This window comes from Neolamprologus brichardi, chromosome 3 (assembly GCF_056152115.1).
Source record: "Neolamprologus brichardi isolate AB-2024 chromosome 3, ASM5615211v1, whole genome shotgun sequence".
Classification (NCBI taxonomy): Eukaryota; Metazoa; Chordata; class Actinopteri; order Cichliformes; family Cichlidae; genus Neolamprologus; species Neolamprologus brichardi.
Genome location: NC_142106.1, coordinates 58154442 through 58171572, shown reverse-complemented (window position 1 = coordinate 58171572; position 17131 = coordinate 58154442). Strand labels below are relative to the sequence as shown.

Below are 17131 nucleotides of genomic sequence, written 5' to 3'. Positions count from 1 at the left end.
CATTGTTGTTCAGGTTCAGAGGTTTGCAGGAATGAACTGATGACCAGAAACAGCTGCAAAGTCCAATAAAATACCAGCTGGAGTTCAGCTGCATTTGAAGAAGTCAAAGAAAAGTAAGGATGGCAAAGGGCGATGTTTTCTTCCAAAGAACTGAAAACATGGTCGACGCCTCATTAGAAGAATAATCTGGACATTTGTGAGGAACTCTAACCAAGAAAGCAACACAAGAAAGCAACGTCAAACAGATCCAACAGACAGTTTCCATGACTGGAAGTGTTGAGTGTAAAAATGCTACATTGCATTATTGCATCCTCTCACCACAGGAGGTGCTGTTGGCACCACTGATTGCTGATCAGCTGTTCTCTGATGATCTGATTGATACTGTGAATAACGGGACTCACTGAACTCTGTGACACAGTGAAGATTACAGAGTTTAACTTCAACATCTGACTGACGTCACACAGACAGAAGGATGAACCAGTGAGGCACAGAACACAGTTACTGGAGATACTGGATCAGCTCCATGTGAACCTCTGATGGAGAAGCTGCTGAGCCAGAGAAACATCAGGACATGACAGGCAGCTGCACTTATCTAACAACATGTAGCAGAGCTGATCTATGTTAGAGGATCTATCACAGCAGCTGAAGCCAAAGTCCAACACTGGATAGCAGCTGAGCCTGTGCTGAGTGTAGTGTTACAGGAAAAGGGCAGAAACACTGACACTGGTAGCTCACAGTGATGCTGACTGGGGCACAGAGCTGAATGATGCAGCATCAGGACACTGTTTCAGTCTGACTGACAGAGAAACCTGTAGCTGTATCTACATGTGAGGCAGAGGCTACACAAGCAGCTTTCTATGTTTCACAGTGACTGAGATCTTCAGTGGGGGTGGACATGCTCCTGTACAGACCTCTGAGGAGAACCAAGGTGCAGTCAAAGAGTCCAGTCTGTCCTCACAGATGTGAACATGTGGTTTCATCAGGTCTGCTGTCAGCTAGCAGGCTCACATCAGAATCACTGTTCCTGAAAAACACAGTCTGTGTGACATCATCAGTCAGCTGATCGTCCCAGATCTGAATGGTTTCTGTCTCTACTGAGGAAGTCAGAGAATATCACTGAGGTGTGGATCAGGTCTGAGTGAGCTGTGGAGGGACAGCTTTAAACAGTCCACAGGTCTCACGTCCTGCTCAGTCTGGTAGCAGATACCTCGTATTGTTCCAGATGTGCTGACATCACCAGCAGCAGCAGCACAGCTGTGTGATACGATGAATCTCAGTTATTGATCCAACACACAGTAAATACAAAGATCAGGATTTCTGAGAGTAATCATTATGAGTCTGAACACATGATCACTGAATGTTAGTCTCCACAATAATAAGCTAACACAACCAAACACAGCTTTCAGCTCTTATTTTGAAACTGGCTTATTTAGAGAGCTGTGATGTGAGCGTGCCTGGCTCTGAGGCACTTGGGTCAGCCTCTGTTGTTTAGACGTGTTACAGACTGTGAATGACACAGACCTGTCAGTTTTCATGTTTGTCTGTAACACAGCTCAGGGGCTCCATGCTGAACGCATCCATCCAGTGTTATTGATCCAGTACTAATACCAGCATTGGGATCAATACTACAATACACAATCACATGTGTCCACGTGATGCAGTTTGAAGAGCAATAAGATGTCTCTGTATGAGGAGGCGGGGTCACAGGAGGTTCACAGAAACTCTGCAGCAGCATCATCAGCTCACATGGAAACTTTGATGATTCACTTCTGTGGTGTTTTTACAGAAACACGTCACAAAATTAGCTCCACCTGTTTTGTGTGTGAGCTTTGAGTTTCTTGTCTTCATTCTGGATTCTTGTGTTGCTGTTTTTACACACAGCAGATATTTCCTGGTTGCTTCCTTGATGACCACATGAAGCTTTCTGAGGCTTGGATTGAAAACGCTTCATTACTCAAAGCTTTCCAACACAGGCCTCTGTGCTGCCATCTGGTGGACAAACATATGAAGTGCAGTGTTAAGCTACAAATTAAACTGCTTCAGCTACGTTTATATATAACATACTATAACCTATATAACTATATGTATAGTGTATTATGTAGGTTTTAGAGCTGGGGGTAGAATTGCTGATGGCCTGGTTGTTATTTATGTTCCCCATGGTTCACCAGCTCTCACACAACATCAGCACCAATGATCCACGTCCTTATAAACCTCTGAATCAGGTCCTGAAGCTGTGACGTCCTGAGTGAAGACCTCACTGATCACATGACTCTGGTCACCTGGACTCAGTGTTTCTGAAGCAGTGTGCTGGGTTTTTAAAAATACGTGGCTGCTGCCTGATGTTGGGCCCACAGAGGAAGACGACTCACTCGCTCTTCTTCACTTCCTCCTTAAACATGTGGAAGGAGAGCAAAGTGCTGCCAGACTCTTATTTCTGACAGGAACAGAAGAAACCACAGCAAACTGTTCCAGTTCTTCATCTTCATCACAATCTATTTATTTCTGATGGTGTCTTCAGTCTGAGGGTTTGAAGTTTCCATGTCTGTGTGATGTGTGGTGTGAAGGCTGCTGGTTAAACTGGGACTCACTGTTTAAAGCACTGAGTGCTCATAGAGAGATGCTCCATGAGTCCCAGTACAGACTACAAACATGGTGGAAACTTAGCTTTGATATCCACACACTCTGCACGTCTGTGAGTAACTGTGATGAAGATGTGCAGAGATCTGCGTACAAACAGGAGAAAGACTGTAAAGACTCTGTGCTTCTAACAGCCTCTGTTAACATATGTGAGGCTGTTTGTTGTTGTTGCCATGGAGCTTTTCACTGTTTGGGTCAGCAGGTCATGTGATCAGGTTTGTTCTGTGAAAGCTGGACGATGGTTCAGTGTCAGGGTTTGTTTGCATTCATCAATAAATATCTAAATAAATCAAAGACTCCATGTTTGTTCTTTCATCATGTGACCTCTGCTCATCCATCTCTGTGTGTATCAGGATACATTTAGTTCATAATACACAGAAAAATCAGAGTTATTACCTGTAATAAATGTGAAAGTAAAGATTCCTGCAGTGATAACCAGGCAGGACTGAAACACATCCAAGCTGTCACCACGGTAACAGCACCGTCCATCCACAGGTGAGGGGAGGAGCAAAAAGAGGGACTTTCACCATTTTATACTAAAAACACTCAACTAATGTTTCTAATATGAAACAAATAAGCCCACATTAATGTGAGCATTTATTCAATAATAATAATAATGATTTCCTCCTGATCTCATTTCCATAGCAGAGAAAACTGTGGTGTATATTGATGTGGAGGGTGTGGTCTATGGCTCAGGTGTAATTTAAAATTAAAAAAAAAAAGTCAACGTGTGAGATTTGGTTGTTCAGGAAGAGGGAAAAGTTTTGGGAGTGACGGTAACGAGACAGAGCGAGTGAGTGAGAGAGAGAGAGAGAGAGAGAGAGAGGTTTTAGATGTGGGAGATTTGTGACGTTTAGTGTGGAGTGTTTACTTAGTGTGTTGTGTAGCTGTTCTGTTGTGTAGTCGTTTTGTTTTGTGTGTCAGTGAGGGCACTAATGAATGTCACAAAGGCACATTTGTAAACACTGTCACTAAGTAGAAAACCAGCGCAGTGATACACCTGCTGTTGTCAGGCTGCAGGTTTATCCCTGTGCTCTTCTGTCTTTTGGTGGACAAACTTGTTTTACTAACACACATCATTTGTGGGGCAACTTATTGCGACACCTGATTGTTCTTTCATTTTAGTTTTAGTAATATTTTTAAATGGTTGTAGCCTTTGAATAGCTGTAACTGTAGTGACCACTGTGTGTGAAAGGGTTAAGTGATCAGGTTTAACAGATCAGTGATAAATCTGTGCTGTTGGATCAATAATGAAACAGACTGCTGTTAGAAATAACTCTGATTCTGCTGTTTATATTCTGATCAAATAGATGATAAATAGTTTCAGTGCGTAACTCACAGAAAGAAGCAGAACAGTTCACATCAGGCTGAAACCTCTGCAGTGTCTTCTTGGCTTCGTCTCTAAATTTTAAAGTTCTGTAGTATTTTATAAGAAACTCCTTTAAATTGTCCTCCATGCAGCCAAGTTTGTTTCCAGTTAATTCCTCCATATAAAGAAGAAGAAATGACTTGTGTTTATAAAGGATCTTCCTGTTATTCCACGTTTGTTGGAGAGAAGTTATGCTTATAAGTTTCCATGTGTAACAGTCGCAATAGTGTGGTGTCTCTTTAAGACAACTTCATGTTTAGTGATGTCACAAGCATGCGCCCCTGCCCTCTGTTGTATGAACGCTGCTCGCTTCATGTATGATAAGACAGCAGCCGTTCAGCTGGGCCTTGTTGGTGAGGAGTGTTTATTAAAGGACGAGCACTGTGGGATTCCCAGTACCAGTGTGGTCGGAGTTTTTGACTGTCCTGCTGTCTGCCGCCTCCTCTCAACCACTGAATACACATGTCAGAAAAGCTTGCTCATGAAAACTGTTTCCTCTTCCTACTTTTCACAATAAAAGTCCTGCATAGCTGTACTCTGGTTACTTGATATGTGACTATTGTGGTTATATCAGTTTGGTAACAGATTTCTTTTTTCCTAATACATTAAGGATAATATACTCTCTTTCCTCTTTTCCCAACTGTGGTATAAAGCACAGCTTAGCCTTAGCAAATGTTCAAAGAAAAGTCGTCACTTCCTGATTTCTGTTTCACTGATAAATATTGTCACACTGGGGTTTTTGCAAATGATATCAGTGACCACTGTGTGGCAGCTGGAGTCAGACAACTGAAGCTCCCACAATCAAGACCACAAATAGCTTTCAAAGGAGATTTGAAGCTTTTCTGTCAGCAAGCTTCATGATTTATGGGACTATAACTGGAACAGAATCTACCTGATCACCAATGGTGAGCTGGCATGGAATTATTTTTATGACACTTTTATCAAAATGATAAATAAGCATGCCCCCATGCTCAGATTTAGAGTGAAATGCAGAAACAATCCTTGGTTTTCTCCTCAGCTATGCAGTCTCCTTGGAAACAGGGATGCTGCTCAGGCCAGAGAAACTAAATCTGGAGCAGATTGGCTGATTTGTGGCAGCTCGGAAATCGTTCAGCCTCCTTCATTAAAAAGGCCAAATCAGAATCCTGTCCTTCAAAAACTACTAAACATCTGAATGATCCTAAAAAAGTCTAGAAAATAATAAAATCTTCTCATGGTGACATAACCACCAATGAGTTGCAGCCTTTGCTTTGAAGGAGTTCAGGAGTTCACAGATGAAATGTACCTACAAAGAAAGTAGAAAGAAAGATCAGCATTAATAAAGACGAGCACAGAAGGAGCCCAAGCACGTGTTTCTTTTTCAGATTTCTCTAAAAGTGTGTGTTCATTTGTTCCATCTGTCTTCTTCACAATAAACAACAGCTAACAGACACACATGCACTCTGTGTCACTTCACAGGGGCTGATGAAAGTGGACACAGTAAAGGGAGAGCTGGACCTGCTCTACACATCCTGGACTCTGTTAACAGACTTTATTCTGCAGCATCAACAGATGACGTATAAAAATATATGAAAATATAGAAACGTTTAACATTGTGACTGTTCACATTAGTGAAGCTGTTACTTTGCTGCCAGGTGGAAAAAGAAGCCTAAAGCTGAGCCTTATTAAACATCTGCTGCACGAGAGAGCTTCATGGCCCTGCTTTATCCTGTGCTTGCTGACCACCTCGTCCTGAAACCTCTTCATCATCCTCACAGTTGTGTGAAGAAAGAGGGAAGCAGGTGGAGATGGAAACCATCTGTGCTCCTGTGTTCACTTGTGTGTGTGCGTCTATGGTCATATCTAATGTGTACCTACAGACAAATACAAACACAAACACCTGGCATTGCACAAGAGTCTCTACTGGAGCAACCTGCAGATGTCAGAGATGTGATTAGAGGGTAAAGTGGTCTAGTGAGTGCATCTATGTTGTTGTTGTCTGCTGGGGGACAGCATCAGCTCCAGAGATGCATCAGGATCAGCAAACTAATCTGCAAGGCTGGAAGTGTCACTGAAGGAGTTTGAGTCAGTGAGGGACTCAAACTCTTTATTCTGTGAGCTGAACACAGCTGTCAGGCAAAACATCTGTGATGGGACATTTCTTTATTTCATGATCACTTTGTCACTTAGTTCTATGCATGTAGGACAGCATCACATGTGAGTCTTATGCTGCTTCACATCTTTGCTCTACACGCACACAGTGGGGCATTGTAAGTTCATGTGGGTAAAACCTTTTATTGAGTCTGTTTGTCATTGACCTGATCGACCTGTAGCACCTACCAGAGGGAAGGGGTGGGGGTGGAGTGAGTGTCCAGGGGGTCCTTGAGGACGACAGTATATAAATGTCTCTGAGGGAGGTTAGTGTCGGGCCCAGGGCCGCTCTGCTGCCCTCACCACCCGCTGCAGTTTCCTCTTGTCCTCCACAGCAGCTGAACCACAGTGTGCAGCAGAAGGATCTCCATGGTAGAAGTTCATTAGCAGTTTGTGATTAGCATTCTTACGTAGATCTCAAATTAAAAACCAATGATTGATGCAAAACTCATTTGTTGCTTTGGGTTTGTTATTTTCAGTTTATTGAATATAAACTTTTATGTCATTTCTTCTTCCATTGACCTGAATCCTCACAGTTTATAGAAGGGGCCCTGTTGATGTGGAGAAACATCTGAGCACATGTGATGTGCAAGTTAAGAGCATTTGAGCATCTCATGGTGGTTACCTCGGAGACTGTCACTTTGTGTAGAGCCACGCCCACAGCGCACAGAATACATGCGTATGACTAATTTGTCCACACAGGAGGCATCTTGATGCTGTCATCATACACAAAGGCTTTTGTACAAAGTATTAAACAAACTGCAGCAAGTGTGTTCAAGACTTTTTCCCTGTCTTATTTCTCTTTATTACACATAATCTATGGAAACGTGTGGTTTGATTACTTTGCATGTGTGGATTTGATGGGTTGTTGCCACATCTGGTGAGATTTTCATGTCAACAGCACCTTCTGAAATATATTTCTTTAGAAAATTGGTGACACTGGTGACATTCGTCCAATAGCCGCTCTATTTAAACCCCATAACCACACTGGGTAGCAACCTCACCATTACATGGCCACAGAGATTTCCACAGTATGCACCTGTGTGGAATAGGAACATGACACAGAAATGTATTACAAAGATCTAGTCTGGTTAAATATTACAGTTTATCTTTCAGGTTCATTTCTTGGATGATTTTGTAAGAAACAAACTGCTTGAATGGCGACTAAATGAGTTGGAGGAACGATTTGAAGGTAAATTATTATTACTTGGTGGCTTTTTTGTAGCAACTGTGACACTTAGCAGTAGAACTGACACACAAAACAACAACTACACTAACTATATACTCTGCAACACACCCAGTGAGCTTGATTTGAAAACCTTTTCTGTCTTACTGACATCACTGAGTTAATCCCTGAAGTTGGTCCAAAGATTCAGACGCAGTCTTGGGCAGTTAAAGGTGAGTCTGTCACGGGTCTTTGTGACCCAGCATTTTGACTTGTTGTATTTTATGTTGTGCTTCTGAGTCCTTGGTTGTGCTGTTTTGTGGGAAAACTGCCCTTCACTACTACCTCTCCCACCTGGAAAACAAACACTCATACATCAGGGTACTTTTGGTTTATTACAGCTCGGCTTTCAATCCTGTGATCCCACACAAACTCACTCACAAGCTGGAAACACTCGACCTGCACCCTCCACCCTCTGTGACTGGCTACACTCGACCTGCACCCTCCACCCTCTGTGACTGGCTACACTCGGCCTGCACCCTCCACCCTCTGTGACTGGCTACACTCGGCCTGCACCCTCTTTAACTGGCTACACTCGGCCTGCACCCTCTTTAACTGGCTACACTCGGCCTGCACCCCACCCTCTGTGACTGGCTAAACTCGGCCTGCACCCTCCACCCTCTGTGACTGGCTAAACTCGGCCTGCACCCTCCACCCTCTGTGACTGGCTACACTCGGCCTGCACCCCACCCTCTGTGACTGGCTACACTCGGCCTGCACCCTCCACCCTCTGTGACTGTCAACACTCGGCCTGCACCCTCCACCTTATGTGACTGGCTACACACGACCTGCACCCTCCACCCACTGTGACTGGCTACACTCGGCCTGCACCCTCTGTGACTGTCAACACTCGGCCTGCACCCTCCACCCTCTGTGACTGGCTACACTCGGCCTGCACCCTCCACCCTCTGTAACTGGCTACACTCAGCCTGCACCTGCATAGGATCATCATTTTGAAGTTAACGGATGACACTGCAGTGATCGGTCGCATCACTGGAGAGGACGACGTGGCTTATAGGAGAGAGGAGGCTGGTCTGGTGTCATGGTGTGAGGACAACAACCTCACCCTCAACACTGATAAGACAAAGGAGATGATAGTGGACACGAGGAAGAAGAAGAGGCCTCACCAGCCGCTGTTTACCCGGGAGCGTGAAGTGGAGAGGGTGAGCAGCAGCCCATGGGCGTCCACATCAGTGAGGACCTCACCTGGACACTGAACACCACACAGCTGGTCAAGAAGGCTCAGCAGCTGCTGTATTTCCTGAGGAGGCTCAGGAAATTTGGTATGTTGGCCAAGATCCTCAGCAGGTTCTACAGCTGCACTGTGGAGAGCACACTGACCAGCTGCATCACTGCATGGTACGGCAGCACTACTGCAAACAGCAAATGCCTGCAGAGAGTGATAACAACTGTGGAGAAGGTCATCAGGACCCTGCTGCCCTCTCTGCAGAGCAGCTACCATCACAGAGTCCAGAGGAGAGACACACCTCTGCCCTCGAGACGAAGGTTCAGAAGTGTGAAATCTAGAACATCCAGACTCAACAACTCCATCTTCCCCACTGCTATCAGACTCCTGAACAGCTGACCGACCTCAAACTGCAATTTGCCCATCAGCTCACTTTGCACACTAAGTTCATTTTGCACATTAAACTCCTTTGTACATCCATGTACATCGACATCTGCACACCACACGTGTCTTCAGTTACTTATTTGTACTTATTTGCAGTTATTTATCTTTTTATTTTAAGTTATTTTTTATCCTTATTTTATCTTTTTATTTATTCTTATCTTGTTCTTTTAACCCTTATCTAACTTGGCATTGTGCTCGGTGTGTTTAAATTCAGTTTAAATTCAGGGACATGGAGCCCCTGTTGATCCTCCACCTAATAACACGAGCCAAGGTGTGAAAACGGGTGTGGGTCTCAATCAGCCGTTCAGGTTTTGGGTGAACCCATTGTGAGATCTAGCCCCACGCTATCATGTGATTTCCTGTGATCAAATGGCCCAGGATGTGAGTGGGCGTTAAGACGTCCAAGTCCCTCTTCAAGCAACTTAAAGAAGTCCAGACGCTTTTCTTTCCGAGCTCCTTCTACAACATCATTCATAGAACAACTTCCAGCTTCTTTTGCTGGGCTACAGTTTGGATGGATTTGCATTTAAAGATGCAACAAGACTAAAATGGTTAGGGTCAGGAGGTCAAAGGTTTGTGCTCCTGTGGGTCTGAGGGCGGCCTCACGTTGGAGAAGGATGAAGGAGTCTGACCTGAGCCAGTGTTTGACATGAACACATCAGCACTGCTGTCAGTGAGCCTAACGACAGCTGTTAGCATCATTTCAGTGTTTTCGTCATAAAAACACTTCCTGTCACTGTGGCGGTTACAGTGACATCATGCAGTTTTTGCTTTGACCTCCAGAGGGCGACAAATCAGCAAAGACAGAGAGCTCCATTCAAACTTTGCTGCCATCAGTAATAATTCTTCAAATATAATCATCAGTGTTTCAGCAGTTATGATATCAGGGACAATCTAGACATGTGTGACAATACTGAACATGTCACATGACACACCTTAAACATCATGTGATCCACTCTCAGTCTGCACTTTCATTCATGACTTCAACAGGTTGAAATGAGCTTTGAACAAACATCAGTTCAGTGTTGAAATATTTAAACGCTGCAGGAAGAACAACAAAGTGATGACGGATGTTTGTGTTTCAAAGAGGAGAAACAGCAGATATAAATCACAGCCTGCAAGAGGTTTGGGGTTTCCGAGGTGCACGTGAACGCAGCACACAGTGTCCAATGCTCCAGATTGCCCTCAAACGTCTCTTTGGGTGTTTCCTTCCTGCTCAAAGTTTATTTTCACTTCCTGAACTTCGTGGAGAGTAGCTTGTTGTTGGTGTGTGAAGAAACTGTAAGTTTGCTTTGTTTCCTCGTTTAACAGTTTGTCTTTAGGAACTTTACTGTTTGTTCAGCTCATGTTTGATTTCTTCACACAACAAACTGTGTGTGTTTGTATTTCCGGTCTCTCCATTAAAGTCAGTGTGTAATGTTTTCCTGGCTAACATCAGCTGTGTGCAGCTTAGTTCAGCACAAATCTGCCGCTCCATAGTTCACGGTAACGGACTCACAGCTGGACCAACGAGGCCGAGTGTGTCCGCCACTCTGAGCTACGTTCGTGTTTGTGTACTTGTAGTTTGTACTTTGTGAGTTCACTCAGAGCACAGAGGACGCAGCGTACGTGATGACGTCACAGCCCTTTACCTCCTTTACTGTCACTGTGATTAATATTTACACACGAGACACCTGCAGAGCTCTGACACTAAGCTAGCCACACAGCATGCTAACACTAAGCTAACACTAAGCTAACAGTAAGAGTTCTTACAGACACGAGTTAAAAAGCTGCTTTTAGTTTGTGATCAGAGTCCAGGACTGAGAGCAGCAGCAGAGCTGATGGATGATGAATTACTGGATGGAAGAAGCTTCTCATTAGCAGTAAATCAGTGTGTGTGCAGTTCTCTGCAAACTCAGCAGGAATAATTAGTGTGAAGCTTTAACTCTGCTGATCCTCTTTGAATCATGGATCAGCTGAAATGTTTAAAATGTTGTTCACACGTGTTGAACTGACTGAAGCTTCCAGTCACAGTGAATCAGTGTGTGTCAGTGAATGCATCGTGTGTGCTTCAGGCTCCATCTAGTGGACTGATAGTAGAGCAGCTGATGGCAGCTTCCTCTGCCTCACACTGCTGTCTGACTGCATTCAGCTGACACTGAGATGAAGCAGGAAAGAAGCAGCTGATATTTGGACAGCACACATGATGGAAAGGAGGATTTCAGCTGATGTGCACATGAATGATTTGTGTTTCCTCTGCAGGTGAAGGTAGAAAGTGTGTGTGAGCTGATGTGAATTGAGCAGCATGGATCAGTGTGAGGACAGAGAGGAGGGAGTCCCTCCCTCTAAAAGCACTCTGTGTGGGGAACATGAGAGCCAGACCAAAGCTCAGAGGTGAGATGACCATCTCTAACTGTCCATGACTCTTCTCCATGTCACAGCTCAGCACTCACATCACTGCTCCATCATTATTCACAGGAACCAGCCTGGACCTCCACCCAGCTCTGTGTCCTTACAGAGTGACTGGTCTGAAGATCGTCCCATTAATTTTAAAGTCCAGCCTGTGTCTGCTGCAGAGAGGTGAGCTGTTAGTAACATGAACTCTCTGATTAAACTGCTCGATGTTGTTGGATATAAACTGCAGTACAAACACGTTATTCCCTCAGTCCCATTTAAACTGTCTTTTAAAACAAGTCTTTGGTTTTTAAACAACTGCAAACCCACTTCAGCAAACAGGAAGTGATCAGAGCGTCCGTCCACTTCCTGTCAGGCCCTGCAAACATTTCATATTGAAGAAAAGTAGTTGATATCTCACATTTTTACTCCACCACATTCAACCATTTTGACATTTTAGGCCACAGCATGAAACTCTTGTCACATGACTCCTTTTATGTTATAGAGTCATGTGACCACCAGGGAGTGATTTGTATGGATGTGTGTGAAACACATTCAAATCAATCTGATTCATCAATGGAAACATTTTTGGTGTAAAATGCACCAACACTGAAAACGCTGAAGATAAAAACACAACAAATGAAATATGAACAAATCGAGGCTTTGAATACACGTGTGTGTGTTTGAGACAAAGAGATAAATGGATTGTGTGTCTGTCCTATTGCTGCATGAGGATTTTATTGTAGAGTTTGTGCATGTACACTTTTGACCACAAAGGTGTTGAAAGGGCGTAAAACAGTTGGAGGCACAAGAGTAAACACTAGTGCTGTCAGTAGATTAAAAAATGACTAATTAATGACACAATTTTCTGTCATTAATCGTGATTAATCACAATTACTTGATCAATAGCTGCAATTACATTTTTTCAACTTTATATTTAAGCCTGTAACAGACGTTTACACCATATAATGAAGTAAATGCAGAATAAACACAAAGAATGTTAAACGCTTCAATTCAAAGAGACTTTGAATAGTTTTCTTCAGTCTTTAACTCGGCTTCTCTCCTGTAAATACAACTTTGTAACAAACATATATACTAAAAGGTAAGTGTGCAATAATATATAATAATATATAATCTATATTACTGCTGTTAATGAAAATGTTTAATCAGACTCATCACAGGGTTACTGTGGATTAATTTGGATTAATCACGATTAAATATCATTTTTAATGTAAACTAATCAAATTTCATTTCATGAGCAAACAGACTCGAGAGAAAAGGGCAAATTTACACCCTTAACATGTTTATTGAACGACTCTGTAAACATTTATTAACCTCCTGAATGAGCCGACCCCCCCAGGGACAGTCCTGCATGCTAATGATGGGCTCTGCTCTAAACTCAAAACTCAAATCAAACCAATGAGAAAAGGACTTCTTGCGTGTAGAATGAAAACATATGGAAGTCGTCAGGTTTCAAACACTCGATGTATCTACTGCACAGTTACATTCAGGGACCTTTGGCCTCCTGAGGGCATTAGTTGATGGTTCATCACAGTTTTACCTTCCAGTGAGTGAATTTATCAGTTTGATGAAGTCTCAAAGTTTCCTCTGAGCTTCTGCAACATCATCACTTCCATCACTGATGAAAGAAAGTTAATAGAAAACAGAAAATATATCTTCAGAATCTGAGAGTCTAAAACTTGACAGACTTGATTCAGATGAAGTTATTTGAGCAGAAACTCCTGGATCTTTATCCTGTGTTGATCTAATCCTTCATGGTTCCTCCACAGAGTGGAGCAGCAGAGCTCAGAGGTTCCCAGTGGTCAGTCTGCCCAGCAGCATCAAACACAGCTGGACTCCATATTTATGGTCTGTACATGTACAACAACTACTGTTACATCTGTTCTGTTCACAGTCATCTCCATGCTGCTCTTTGTAGACCAGTGGATTGTCTGTAGGGCTGAGAACAAAGTACAAATACTTCATTACATAACCGAATTAATATTTGCAGGTATCTGTAGTTTACTTGAGTAGTAACTATTTTTTACTTTTACTCCGTACATTTTTAAACAAATATCTGAACTTTCTACTTCTTAAATGTAGAAACGTCCTCCAAAGAGCCACTTTCTTTTTTACTATTACTTTTAAGTTTAATGAGTACTTCAACTTTTACTGGAGTCGTTTTTATTAGTAGTAGTTGTCCTTCTACTTAAAGAAAAGTACAGACTTTGTGTACTTTGTGATTTTTACAAAGATTCAGTTCTGATTCACAGATTCAGGTTTGACTCAGTCAGAAATATTATAATCATGATTTTTTATCTTGGATTTCACTGTTGAAAGAACCTCTAAACCTTGTAAATTAAAAATATTTAATTCCAAATGATTTGAGTCTTTCCCTGCAACTACAAACTCCGTGTAAACTACTTTGGTATAAAAACAAAGCTGAGACTTCATCAGAGGTGTAAACATCAGGTTAATGATCCACACTTTGTGTTTACATGTTTTCATGATTACACGATTTCAGTCTGATTGGCTCATTCATAAATATTCTGTTCCAGCTGCTGGAGGACAACATCATCACTTTTGTGAAGAACGAGCTGAAGAAGATCCAGAAGGTTCTGAGTTCAGATTACCCAGAATGCTTAGAGAGTCAGAGGGAGGATGAGGAGGAGAGGAGCAGAAAGGCACTTGTGACAATCACAGTGAACTTCCTGAGGAGACTGAAGCAGGAGGAGCTGGCTGAGCGTCTCTATTGCAGTAAGAGTGGTAGAAGAAGCAGAGTCTGTGGATGAGGGGACGACATACCTGTTTCCGGGGGCGAGGTCTCTAAGAGAGATAAATGACTCCTTGTTGGGTACACTGTACACCCGAATAAGTTCAGTGAACTCAACATTCATGAGGAAACTGATTACATAATAATTTTTAAGTTAACTTACTTAAAAACTATAAGTTCACTGTAACTTAAAAAATATGACCTGAATAAGATCAAAGAATTGAACTACCTCCAACCTGTAACTTAGTATTTAAGTAACTTACAAAGTTTAATTTCACTAAACTTGTATATTTTATTTTATTTGAACTTTATTTCATTACTTTACTAACTTAAATATTATAACTTATATAAACTCTAATTACCTATTAAAGCGCACGCTAAGTCTAACCCTTCATAGACAGGGTCTTTCTGTAAAGAAAAAAAACTGAGACAGATTTGCAATTGCAAGTTTATTTATAACCACCTGCACAAAACTTTACATGCTTCTGCGTTTGAACATGTTTTTAGTGCTTATTGTACAACTTGTACAGTGAACATTTTAAACAATATAGTGCTTCAGCCTTTTCTTTGGCTCTCTTTTAAAAATAATTCTGGAAACAACATAAAAAAGTATCAGCCTGATGTTGTTATAAAACTAATAAAAGGCATTTTTATAAACATTTAAACCAAATAAATAGTCTCAGTCTACTCTTTAGCTTTTCCCCTGAACTTCAACATAAATAGTGTTTTTATAACAAATAATATAGTGCATCAGTTTTTTCTCCAGTTGTTCCCTTTTAAAACTTGTAAAAATAGAAACATTTAAAACAAAACAATATGTATGAGCATTTTCTTACACGTTTTTATTATAAGACTAAGTTAAATAGAACACCCACCATATAAAAAAAGCTATCTAGAGGCATGTTTGTCTCAGTCTATGTCTCAGGCTATGGGGAACAGATAGCAGCAGATGTCCTAAACCTACAGAACTTTGTATGAAACTTTACTACAGTTTAGTACAACTACTCATGCGAGGCATCAACTTCATTGGAACAGTCTGAATTTTGCCAGCACCTGTACCTGCTACTTAGGCAGTAAAAGATTGTTTTTGAGGCGAAGAAGACATGGTTTCAACTGTTTACCATCCTCAAGGCCCATCAGGAGTTTCTGGATGAATGTGTTAACCAGGTTTTTTGGATAGTCCAGATGCAAGACATAAAACAATCGGAACAACAAGACAAATGCATCAGCCCACTTGGGAATGTCGCCTACCAAAAGCTCATCTTCCACTACAGCTGCTGCACTGACCGGACTGAAGTGCGTTGGGCTCGTACTGTTGACAATGGTCAGAATACCAACAGAGGTGTTGCTGATGTCTGGCTCTGGTGATTCTTCCATCTGCAAAGGACAAAAACAGTTTTGAATTAAAGACACAGATTTAATAGTTACATGGAAAAAAGATGCTTAATTATTATAAATTCCAACAGGGAAGGAACGTTTTCTGCAGCATTGGTTTGTGTGTATTTGTTAGCAATTTAAACAAAAATGACAGCATGTGATTGGATGACATTTTCAGCTAAGGTCAGGAATGACACATAAAAGAAGGAATTCGATTTTGGGACTTATCTGGCTCACCGTCTGGATTCAAAAATCTTTCAAAGCCGTTACAACTTAAGACCAGCAAAAGGGAGTTCACTGTTTATTTGCAACAGGATGTGCTGGAGTATACAATTGTTGGAGTTAATGTGCTCATTGCTTTCTAGTTAGGTTATATTGTCTGCAGATTTGGATTATTGACCAGCACAGCTCTTAATTTTGTAAACATTGGAACTCCCGTGCTCCTTTTTTAATACGCATGCTTCTGTTTCAGATTTGCAGACAATGAACCTAAGACAGGACCCGATTCGGCTTATTATGTCACATTCTGTAAATATAGTAGCATCTGTGACCCAACATTTAACCTGTACTATTTATTGAACACATTATCCATAAAAAGTACTTACATTCCAAACTTTGAAGAGTTGTGGCTCCTCCTCCCGTAGGTATAAGACCGTGCAGGACCAGAGTACGTCTGACATCAGCGTCCTGTTCTTGCTGCACAAGTGCATTTACACGCTTCAGCCTGGCTCAGTTCAGTTCACCTCTCATGAAATATCTAAGCTGTCCAGCATTTTCAAAATAAAAATCTAAACTCCTCATACAGCAACACTAATTTGTGTATATATACAAATGTAAATGGGATTGATGTTGGTATTTTAAATTCAAGAACTTATTTATTCACTAAATTAAAATGTCTTGGTGATTAATTTGAACATAACTGACCCAGACCTACTGATGCATCTTCAATCTAGCAAAACAACTACGTAATGTTATTTACACCATGCAGTTACATTAACTGTTTATCATATAGATTCAGCATGCCGCGTAGAGCCTCTGCAGTCTTGCCAGTTCGAGCCGCTTTCTGTCTCAACTAGAGATGGACCGATCCGATATTACGTATCGGTCCGATACTGACGTAAATTACTGGATCGGATATCGGAGAGAAATAAAAAATGTAATCCGATCCATTAAATATCAAAAAAGCACCTCACAAAACTTGCGACACGCCGTAACTCAGCTCATAACCGTAGCACGTCGGAGCAGTGTGGTCACATGATAGAGCGGCTGTGTGTATTTGTAGCCTTGCTACCAACCCAGCATTTCATCTCCGAGGAAGTTTTCCCACAGAGAAGTAAAGCAAGTGTGTATGTTCATCTCTGAATCTTTGTAAAGCATTCCCACGTTTAGCTTAACAACCGATATATGAAGTGGCTGCCTCTCTCTCTCTCCTGCTGCTACTTCAGCTGATCGGCTTTTCTGCCGTGACTCCGTTTCTCTCGTTTCTTTTTGTCTCACTTCTCACCAGAAAGAGGAAACCAGCGGCTGAACAACAGCAGCATGTTTAAGCTTGATAAGCTGTTGTTAGAATTTATTTAATATTACTTTCTACACCAGGATCTTTTTCTACGCAGCTGA

General features: G+C 41.9%; 1 protein-coding gene across 1 annotated transcript in view; it reads left to right on the top strand.

The window, feature by feature from the left end:
• The window catches only part of LOC102787331 (uncharacterized), a 526954-nt gene that overhangs the window by 156126 nt on the left and 353697 nt on the right, over window positions 1–17131 (top strand). The window lies entirely within an intron of this gene.